Raw genomic sequence first — 12421 nt, 5'->3', positions numbered from 1 at the left:
AACTTGGTTTTATAGTTTCATAACATGTACATGGTATAGAAAAGTCTATTTCTAAGCATAAATGTAACCATGCGTGTGTGTGTGCGTGTGTAATTAATTAATAATTAGGCAAAAAAATACAATACAATAAACCTTTTTATTGGTTCTAAATGGCCACTGAAAACATCTGAGAAAAATTTATGACTTCTAAGGTTAGAAACGGACTTCCAATTTTAGGTACAACATGAAAAGTATTTAGAAGCCATCTTTCCCATCCATACAAGAAATTAAGATGAAAACAAATACAAAAATCCCTGAAAACCAATGACTTTTCTTAGACCCATTAGAGAACTAAAGTTGCAGGGAAAACTCCCCACCATGAAATCTTGGTAGATAAATTCAAAGAGTTAAAGTCAAGATCTGCAAAACTGTAGCAGAAGTTGAGGGAGCCATTAACAGGTAGAAATACTGATGCGGTAATTAAATTAATTGCTGGAGGTTGAATGTGAACCAGCCTGACAGTGAGAAAATTCTGGGGCCACAGTGTTAGCCGGTCCACACCCTTCCATGGGCTTTATCTCCAGGAACATTATCAGGTTTTCCAGATTAAGATGAAAGCATGATTGATCCCTTTATAGCCCTGTTAAGGGAAGGCAAGATTAATGTTTGTGAAATATTTTCAGAGCTTTCTCCATAAGCAAAGACCTGCTCTCTAGGGTAAAAGATTTTATCAGAGCTTTATTCCAGCTGAGGAAAGGGCATTGGTTCTACCCCAGCCCTCTGTAGCCATTCTGTCTCACCAGTGGAGGGGGAAAAAGTAGCTATACCACTGATGAAACAGTTTGGAAGTCACAATCCCAAGAGAAAGCCCACTGAAAACAAAGATATAAGCATGAGGTTATAGAATGTTTCCTGACCTTTGTCCTTAACATGACACAAACAGGGCTTCAGTATAACAACAGTGGATTACAATTAAATGAACTGCAAGACTCTCTGGAGGAATGTGTTGGAAAACTCAGAGTCAATAGTGGAAGCACAAACAAGAATGCTAAAGGAGTTTGAAGCCTCTAGAACCTATGGCTTCAATAAACATTTGAATACAGCTCAACTTCTAGTAAGATTAATATAAATCTCACATGCAAGGCCTGTTTAGTTTAATTCCTACTACCTGATACAATGTGTCCAGCCTTCAAAAAAGAAAAAATTATAAGGCATGCCAACTGGCAAGACAACAAGACATTTTCTGAAAAGAAAAGCAAGATGTAGAAATATATACAAATATGACACAGTTGCTGGAATTATCTGAATGGGAATTAAAAATAATTATAATAAATATATTAAGGGCTCACTGGAAATGGTAAACAACGTGCATTAACAGATGGGTAATGTAAGCACAGATGTGATAACTCAAAAGGTTAGTGAAGTCTAATACGTCTGCTTGCATAACTTTTTAAACTCTAAATTAGTTGTTAAAATTGCATGATGATGTCCTATGATTAAAATATAAAATAAGATATACCGATAAAGAGATTGCCTGCCATTTTATAGTATTTTAGAGCTTATAATGCATTGGTACTTAAATTATTGTGTTGAGTCCTAATCACAGATCTGGGAAGTAGAAAAGCAGGCATTATTATTATTTTTGTACAGAGTAGCATTTAGAAGCTGTATCAGTCTGCTTAAAACTAAGTTCGGCTGTGGCAACAAATGGCATCCTAATCTTAGTGGCTTACATCAACACAAACTTATTTTTCACTTAGTTTGCAGGTTTATCAAATGTGTGGCTTTGACTCTTTATTCTAAGACATTAGCTGAAGGAGTATGCAGGATATTGCTTTTGTCCTGCTGACAAAAAGAACACTAACAGATGCATGTGATGGTTCTTAAGGCTCTTCTAAGAAATAGCATATGCCATTTTTTCTCATTTTGCATTGACAAAATCAAGTCGCAAGACCAAGTCGTTTTCACTGTGGCACTCTTAATCTAACCACAGTACAGGGCTTACTAGGAAAAAAAAAAAACAAGAGTCAAGGGCTACAATTCTTTAGACAATAATACACTCTGCCACAGATACTGGGGCTTATCCAAGGCTTGTGGTGACATCAATTAATTATAAATTCTTGATTCCACATATGATGTTGTCATAATTTATCATCTGGAAAAGAAAAATTAAAATGGAAGAATGTTGGAACATAAAATGAAATAATTATGATTTTAATATCATTAAATCAGTATGTAAAAACTTTGAGTGATATATCAATTAAAAATAGTATCAGCTACATTTTTTTTTATTTTGCTGAGCCAAATAGGAGTTTTCTTTTCTTGCATAGTAAGAATTTGTAAGTAGGTAGTCCTAAGTCTGATGCAGCGGTCTATGATGACATAAAAAACACAGACTTTTTCAAGCTTTCTTAAAGAATGACTCTTATCCTTATGCCTGTATGCTCATGGTCTCAAATGACTACCAAATTGCCATGAACATGTCTATATTTAATGCAGAAAGAAGAGAAAATCAATGGACAAAAGTTTTATGCCAAATGAAAATTTTTAATGTTCTTGTCTGTATTTTAATAAGCATTGTAGCTCACCATAGATGCAAAAACATTTCATCTTCTTCTTAGGAATTTTATTTTGTAAAACTGTTAATTTTAAATGAGAGAGTTTTGAATAAGAAAACGTACATAATCAATATTTGTAAGTGAAGATCAGAAAGAAGATAAAAGAAACGTGAGGGAACCAAGTAGCACAAAATAAAATGATATATATAAAATGATAGTTATACAATAAGTAATTACGTTGGATATGGGAAAGTGATCTTATAAAAGAAAAATATCCAGATAACTTTTTTAAAGAAAAAGAATAAATGAAATTTTACTTGATACTATTCACAGTGTACTCATTAACAACATAATTATATATAAAGGATAAAATAAAAAGTCAAAAACCTTTTGACTTTGGCAAATTATAATTAAAAATTCATAGGTGTAAGTATGACAACACCAAATAAAATAGACTTACACCTAGAAGCAATTATAGATATAATTAATGTCACGTCAACTTTGTTGATTAAATTAAAATACAATAATAATATTGTACATATATGTAAATTATATATACAATAATAATTTTAGATTTGTATGTACCTTATAAATAGCCCCAGAATATTAACAATAAAGATTAGTGAAACTAGGGGAAAAACTAAGAAAAACAAAATGATAATGGTAGATTTTTACATACTTTTTCAGCAATTGGTAGAACAAGCCTATAAAATCAATAATAACAAAGGAAATTAGAACAAATTGGCTAACAAAACAAAAATGCCCAACAAAATAGAGAAAGTGACCATCCAAATATAAAAACAATATGTGAAGAACAGAGAATTGCAGATCAGGATGAAAATTTTGAATTTTCAATAAACATTGCTGGGAAAATTGCTTTTCCTTGTGGGAAAACAATGGCTGTTCATACAGAAAACTGAATTCTTTTCTCAGATCATACAATTCCATTTCAATTCAAGACCAAAATATCAATGGAGAACCTTAAAAACTGAAAACTGATATGACTATCTTCATGTTCTTCAATACAGAAGAAACTCCTCAAGATACTATAAGTGAAATAATTTTAAAAGAGAAAGGCTGATAAATTTAATCATATTAAAGTTAAGAAATTCTGTTCCATTAAATGCTATGTAAAATTTTTAAAAAGATAAGTCATGAATTCAGAAAGAATATTTTCAAAACATATAATTAGCTGATTAAAATATGCATAACTTCTATGGATCGGTAAGAAAAAAACAAGTAACTCAATAGAAAATAAAAGAGTAAAACATTCCAACAAGCTCTTCACAAAACAGAAAATTCAAGTGGTCTATAAACATATGGAAAGCTGTGCTAATATATTAGTAACCAGGTATATACAAAGTAAAATCACCATAAGATACTGCTGTGTTGCCAATAGTTTAGCAAAAATAAATTAAACAAAAATGTAAAATAAGCACTGTGAGATTATAGATCAACAGGAAGTTTTATCCATGGCTTTTTGAGTTGTAAATTTGTATACCACTGTGGAAAACACTAAGGCAACAGCTAATAAAGGTAAATATGGCCATGTCTTCTTACTCAGTGATTTCATTCCTAGGCGTGCACTCTTAGAGATATTTTGTACATATGTGCCATGAGAAATGTACAAAGCCTTCATAGTAATCTAAATGTCAGTCAGTAGAAGATTGTAAGATATGTTCAAAACATGGGATTTCACAGAACAACATGTATGAATTCTATAGATATAGCATTAAGTAAAATAATCAGATGTGAGTTGTACATATGGAGCTCAGAAACTGGTACTATTAAATAATGTCATTTTAGAAATACTATTTTTACAAAAGCTATGACAGTGGTTGCCTTGCTTTGGAATTAAGACACGTACTTCGGAAGGAGCAGACAGTGGGTTTCTAAGGTATTAGCAAAATTGCAAACCTGGCTTAATATTATCTGAATGTTTACTATATAATAGATTATAAAACTGTACTCATAGATTTTACACACTTTTTGACATTTATGAGACATTTTCACAATAAACATGAAGTTACAAACAACATTGTATAATCTAAATTATAGTGGAGAATCATTAACTATTTTATATACATTATAAGTGACATTAGGAAAACAATATTGACCTAGAACTTGATCAAACAGGCTTCAACTCATTCTTCTATCACTGCCTAGATTTGGACTTTGGGAACACTCGACTTCTCATGTATGAAAGAGACATAGGATTGTTATCAAGGTTAAATGAGATAATACAAAGTGCTTATATTTTGTTATCTTCCCAAACACACTTGTTTTTATTTTTAACATTTGCAGATGGTACCACTCTTTCCTTCCCGATTTTCAGACCAGATATTGATTAGTCAGAATTTTCCTTGTTTTACCTCATTCTTCAGTTTAATTTTGTCCCCAATTCCAATGCATTCTACCTCCTAAAGTTTCTATAAACATTTATTTTTCCTACATATATCACTCCTTATGTTCAGACATCTGTCTTCTCTAACCTGAATTTATTTCTATGGCTTTAATTTTGGTATTCTTGGCTCAGGTTTTATTTTCTTTCTGTTCTTTTATTTTTCTAACTCACAGGTAAGCAGAGTGAACGTTCCCAAATTTGCATAGATGTCCATTAATTTGCTTCTTTAAAACTCTTAATGACTGATTATCATATAGCTGATAAAACTCACCTTCCATTCAGTTTATTTTTTAATGAAATTATTCATGTATCCCTTCATTCATCCTTCCATTTATCTCTTCACATATCTATCCATCTACAAAATTTTTGTTTACGTAGTATTGTGAAGTATATTGTATTTTGGGAGTGAAACTATTTAGGCTATCATAGGCCAATAATGAATATATTCATTAGTCTATAATATCCCTGAAATTGTGTAAGGATTCATTTCCTCTTTTTAGCATGTTTTTCCTCCAGAGTATTGAAATATGTGTATCTGTTGAAACCCACTTTGCCTCTGTTATGTGCCCTCCGTTTCCATAGTCATTCTTACTGGTAAACACCTTTTCAAAAATGAGTTCTTTCTGATTTCATCTTCTGTAATATGCCCCTTTGATTGCCTCAGATAAGGTTAACCATATTCCCTCCTATATTCCTTTAGAGATTTCAATCAATAAATCCATTTTATGTTTGTTTGGCTAGACTATCACAAGCTATTGGGAACAGAAACTGGCAAACACATACTCATATTTCCACAAAGTATAGAAAGAGCTAGAATACCTCAGGCATTCGGTAGAAAATATGCACCACAGCAGAATGGCTGAAAGCATGCTCTTAAGTAATCAAATTACCTGTGCTAAACAACACATATCTAAGGTAAAGCTATATGCTTAGTAATTTAGATGATTATTATTAAATTTTAATTTTCTTTTTTCTCACTTTTAGACAATGCACTTACCTTACAAAAACTTTTTTTCAAGCCTTTTACATTTTTCTACTACTCTCCTTTGAGGATTGTGCAGCCTACTCTATTTTCTATAAAGTCTGGCACATTTTAGAAACTCAATAAATATTGGAATAATAATCATATATAGTGAGTTATAGTCCCTGTTATTTTTCTTTCTCTCTCCAAGACAACTTTATAAGCAGGAACTTCGGGGAGAATAATTTTATTACCAATGACAGTTGAGCTTACACTTTCTAAAACTTTTCTATTTTCCCTGTCTGTGGAATTTATGAGATACCAGATGTGTTTAGGAAAATAATTTGAAGTAACACTCTGGCCTTAATATGGGAAGTACTAAAACCTCTAATTGTATTTCAGGTAGTAGATCAATTCGACCTTCCATAATAGGAACCTGAAATACAGAAGGCATTTGTGTACTGTTAGTGTTCAAACTTTTACACATTCCCAATATTATCTCTACTTAAAGTGCCTAAATATAGTCACATCATGATAAAACAGAGCCTTAATTCAGACTCTTTCAAATTCATACTCTTAGATCCTAACTCTAGCAACCAGTAAGGTTATACTATCTGATCTGGAAACACTGTGAGCTATGGATTATCTTTTCCAACAAGCAGAGATCTCTGAATGCAGTCCATTTGTCACTCACGCATGAAATTTCAGGGTTGAACAGATTGGACAAAAATCACAATTTTTTTTGTCTATGACATTTTCTTATGAGTATGTATAAAAGTAACCAGGAGAAGAGCAGAGTTTTAAAAAGTGCTTTCTATATTGGTGTTGATCTCTTCCATAGAATAAAATCATGTCATTACCCAGTCCTCAACAAGTGAATTTTTATTTGATTCTTAGTGTGCTTTTTGTTAAGTTCTATTTAGAAAGTAGAAATAACTTTCTATTGATATCCTACCCATAACATAGTCATTCAATGCTGCTTTATTTCAACAACATATTTGGAGAAAAAAGACAGCTTGTCTTTCCATCATGTGCATTTGAAGATTAAAACACTGGATCATTTAAATGCCCTGTGGTGAGAGATTAAAAAAAAATGTAATGCAACCTGCTTTGAATTAGCTATCCACCTAAAACATATTTATTTTCCCTGTGAATGAAGGTAGGCCTCATTTCCTCATTTTACCTCGATGATTATGAACTTTTTACACAACCAAATTTTCTACTGATTATAATTTGATGAAGAAAATGTCAGAAAAATTAAATCAAATCTAAATGGCATTCCTTTGGAAAAATACACATATAAATAAGTCCCCATGTCTCCCCACCCCCTGCTCTGCATTTACTGGGTTGCTAAATCCAGGTTTCTGTAATAAAATGTAATGTTACTGAAACCATCCTTTATAGATATGGAGAAGATCACCTATTCTTTGTGTCTTTCTAAAGCCTTTGCAAAAACATTTGTCACTGTCAAAACTATGAATATGCATGCTTTAGTTGTGGATGAGCTGCAGCACAGCTATTCACCATAGTTATAAATCAGCCGCTCCTTAGAATATCATTTCTTGTTGCCACATGAAAGGTTAGCAGAAAGGAAAAGTCTTCTCCCTACCATTTCTTACTTCATTTTGAAGTCTGTTCCCTCAGGTGACATTTATAAACAAAACTGCGGTTCTGTTAATGCTTGTGAAAAGGATTAACTGTCAGCATATCTATCCCAGTTGCTCCATCTATTTCCCTTAATTCAATTTGTCTTTATTGTTCCCATCCTTTGATAATCACCTGTGTCATCTAAAATATATAAATTGAATCATAGATTCTAGTGTGGTTCTTTCTTTGGAGTCTTTATTAAAAGCAGAGGTAAAAGTATAAATAACTTAATAGTTTTACTTTGATTTCCTCAGTTGATGAAATTCCAAAAAAAAAATTATAGATCCTCTTGTTTATATGGTGTGATTTCATAAATTTTGCTGCATCCCTGAATCCCAAATCTATATGTGACAAATGATTTAAAGGTGCATTATATTCAAAAGAGTTATTTAAAGAGGTGCAGATTATGACTAATTACATCATTTGAAGAAAATTAATGTATTCACCTAATTCAGAGTGTTGGTATTCAGATAGCAAGAATGCAAATTAGGCTCTCGGCATTTAAATTCCACATGAAAATAATAATTTAAGGCATACATTATGAATGCACATAGCCCTACCTTATACTGTTTGGGTTAGTTTACAGGAAATAAGATTGTTGTATCTAGTAAGGCAAAAGTTAGTACATAAAATATAAACTTCTATCCACTTGGGATAATAGGCTGAGAATTGTATGTATATTATTACATTTAAATCTCATTTAAACTGGGATCTCCTCTGATTCCATTCTGTAAGAAATGGTGCTTAAACTCTATGGATATTATTTTGGCAAACAATTCAGTAGCATATGTTAGTCAAATTTGCATGCTTTAGATCACTTTCCTTATTCATACTCACAGTTATCCTTCTAACTTGTCCCCACTTCCTTTCTTAACAACAACAAAAAATGCAGAAGTAGAACTTGAAATTAAAATTAAACATTTCTCTCTAAATAATTTCTTAAATACCAATATATGATATTTTTTCAGACTAATGATAACATAGAAATATGGGACCATGTATTTATAAAGCTATATCTTATTATATATACATCTTATTCTAGTGTTATTTTGTATGGTACCACAATTACTTATGTAGTTCAAGGATCTGTACATTTCTTGGTCTACTGGATTACTCTTTATAATATAATTTTTTAATTATATGATTTCAAAAGTTCACCAGTGCAACATCCTGATTTAACAATGCATCTTTCTCATCAGATGCAACCATATGGAGGCTTACTATACAATTGTTTTATGTCCACATGGTTAGGGCTAGGGAAGTACTTTTCAGTACATTGTTACTCTTGTTATATCTATATAGTGTATGTGTGTGTTTGTATGTTATAGAAACCTTACTGAATTGTGGGAAAAGCTTTAAATTATTTTTCCACTAAATTTCAAGGGGACATCTACTTTACATATAGGAACATTTATTTCCTAGTCTTTCATAGCACTCTTTTCTATTATCTGTACCAAATTTATCCCTATATTTGTTTTACAATCATTCCTCTGGCATAGCCACTTCACTTCCTTTGCTTTATAGAACAATTCTTCCTATCAGAAAAATTTGTCTGATCAACTTTAGTTTACAGTAAATTTTCTTCTAAATACTTGTGGAGATTTTTTTCCAGTTAGAATATAGCCTTTGAAAATATTATTTTAATACTTATTTTATAATTGTCATGGTACTCAACAGTCTTAATAAATACATAAATATTGATTTGTTAAAAAAGATTACATATATTAATAGACTATATATTTATATATAGTGTGTATATATAGTGTATTTATGCATTATAAACATATATATTTTTATATATATAAATATATTGGAGTGCAGTGACAGGATGATCACAGCTCACTACAGCCTCAACCTTCTGGGCTCAAGCAATCCTCTCACCTCAGCCTCCCAAGAATCTGGGACTAAAGATGCTCACCACCACGCCCAGCTAATTTATGCATTTTTTTTGTAGAGATGAAGTTTTGCCATATTTCCCAGGCTGCTCTCAAACGCCTAAGCTCAAAGACTCTTCCTGACTAGGCTTCCCAAGTGCTGGAATACATGAGCCACCATGCCCATTGATATGGTCTGGCTCTGTGTCTCCACCCAAATTCTCATCTTCAATTGTAATCCAAATTGTAATCCCCCTGTGTTAGAGGAGGGACATCGTGGGAGGTGATTAGATCATGGGAATGGTTTCTCAATGCTGTTCTCATGAAAATGAGGGAAATTTCTCTAGATCTAATGGTTTCTGCACTTATTTCTCCTGCCGTCATGTGAAAATGGATGTGTTTGCTTCCCCTTCCACCATGATTATAAGTTATCTGAGGCCTCCCAAGCCATGCAGAACCGTGAGTCAATTAAACCTCTTTCCTTTATAAATTACCTAGTCTCAGGTATTTCTTCATAGTAATGGGAGAACACAATAATACAGCAAATTGGTATTGGGCATCAGGTACTTCTGTAAAGATAACCAAAATTGTGGAAGTGACTTTGGAATTGGATAACAGGCAGAGGGTGGAACAGTATGGAGGGCTCAGGAGAAGACAGGAAGATGTGGGAAAGTTTAGAACTTCCTAGATACTTCTTGGTTTTCACCAAAATTATGACGGTGATATGGACAATGAAGTGCAGGCTGAGGTGGACTGAGATGGAGATGAGGAGCTTATTAAGACCTGGAGCAAAAGTGACACTTGCTATGCTTTAGCAAAGGGACTGGTGGCATTTTGCCTCTGCCCTAGAGATTTGTGGAACATTGAACTTCAGAGAACTGATTTAGGGTACCTGGCAGAAGACATTTCTAAGCAGCAAAGTGTTCAAGAGGTGATGGAGAATAAAACTTGGAAAATTTGCAACCTGATGATGCGATAGAAAGGAAAAACCTGTTTTCTGAGGAGAAATTCAAGCCAGCTGCAGAAATTTGCATAGGTAACGAGGATCCAAATGTTAATCACCAAAACAATGAGGAAAATGTCTCCAGGACATGTCAGTGGCATTCATGGAAGCCCCTGTCATCACAGGCTCTGAGGCCTAAAAGAGAAAAATTGTTTCATGGGCTTGGCCCAGGGCCTTGCTGTTTGTGCAGTCTCACGACTTGGTACCCTGTGTCCCAGCCATGGCTAAAAGGAACCAACATACAGCTCAGGGCCATTGCTTTAGAGGGTGTATGCCCCAAGCCTTGGCCACTTCCATGTGGTGCTGGGCCGGCCGGTGCACACAAATCAAGAATTGAGGTTTGGAACCTCCACCTAGATTTCAGAGGATGTATGGAAACTTCTGGATGTCCAGGAAAAAGTTTGCTGCAGGGGTGGAGACCTTGTAGAGAACTTCTGCTAGAGCAGTGAGAAAGGGTAATGTGGAGTTGAAGCCCCATCACACAGTCCCCAATGGGGCACTGCCTAGAGGTGCTGTGAGAAGAGGGCCACCATCTTCAAGGCCCCAGAATGATAGATCCACCGACAGCTTGCACAATTTACCTGGAAAAGCCACATTGAACACCAGACTGTGAAAACAACCAGGAGGAGAATTGCACCCTGCAAAGCCATGGGAGCAGAGCTTCCCAAGGCCATGGGAACCCACCTGTTGCATCAGCATGACATGTATGTGAGACATGGAGTCAAAGGAGATCATTTCAGAGCTTAAGATTTGACTGCCCTGTTGGATTTCAGGCTTGCATGGGGCCTGTCCCTTTGTTTGAGCCAATTTCTGTTATGTGGAATGGCTGTATTTACCCAATTTCACTTTACCCCCATTGTATCTAGGAAGAAACTAACTTGCTTTTAACTTTACAGGCTTATAGGCAGGAAGGGCTTATCTTGTCTCTGATGAGACTATGGACTTGGACTTTTGGGTTAATGCTAAAATGAGTTAAGACTGCGGAACTGTTGGGAAGGCATAATTGTGTTTTGAAATGTGAGGAAAATGAGGCTTGGGTGGGGCCAGGAGCAGAATGATATGATTTGGCTGTGTCCCCACTCAAATCTCATTTGAATTTTAATCCAAATTTGAATCCCCATGTATTGTGGGAAGGATATCATGGGAGGTGATTAGATCATGGGGGCAGAACCCCCATGCTGTTCTCCTGATAATGAGTGAGTTCTCACAAGATCTGACCATTTTATGAGGGGCTCTTCTCCCCTTTGCTCTGTATTTCTCTCTCATGCTGTCATGTGAAGAAGGACATATTTGCTTCCTCTTCCACCATGATTGTAAGTTTCCTGAGGCCTCCTCTGCCATGTGGAACTGTGACTCAACTGATTCTCTTTTCTTTATAAATTATCCAGTCTCAGGTATTTCTTCATAGCAGCATCAGAGCAGACTAATACACCCAGCCAAATATTTTAATAGTACCAATATTCTGCATTCATGTCATATAAAATTAGTTGTTGAAATTATAGAGACTGAAAAGTTTTACTAACTCATATAGAAAAATCAAATGCATTTTTATTTATTTTACCTAATAGCCACTGTGTTCACAGTGACCTTGAAATATAGTTTTAAATTTTTAATAAGACAAGTAACTAAGTCAACTTCAAATGTGACTTTGCATTGTAAGATGTAATGTCAGATTCTGGAGAAAAATTCTTAGTTCCACATTAAGCACTTTTTATAACCAATTAGAAAAACATGTTTTCTTCTATTTGCTTAATATTTTTCATAAATTGTAAGCAATAAAGTTTCAGTTAGAGCAGAACACATTGGGGGGCGAGATATGTCCCTATGCACTAATTAGATATTTCTTTTAGATTGGGCAAAGTGCAAAGACTTGATAGCTGTAAAGCAAAGTACAGATAAAGAATGGAGCATTTCCTATTTAGCAAGAACATTTGCTTGACTGATATCTCTAGTTTGATCTGAATCCTGTTCTTCAACTCCATACTGCCTTTTCCT

Source organism: Pan troglodytes, chromosome 9 (genome assembly GCF_028858775.2).
Source record: "Pan troglodytes isolate AG18354 chromosome 9, NHGRI_mPanTro3-v2.0_pri, whole genome shotgun sequence".
Classification (NCBI taxonomy): Eukaryota; Metazoa; Chordata; class Mammalia; order Primates; family Hominidae; genus Pan; species Pan troglodytes.
The sequence above is the reverse complement of the archived record's forward strand: the minus strand, read 5'-3'. Positions refer to the sequence as shown.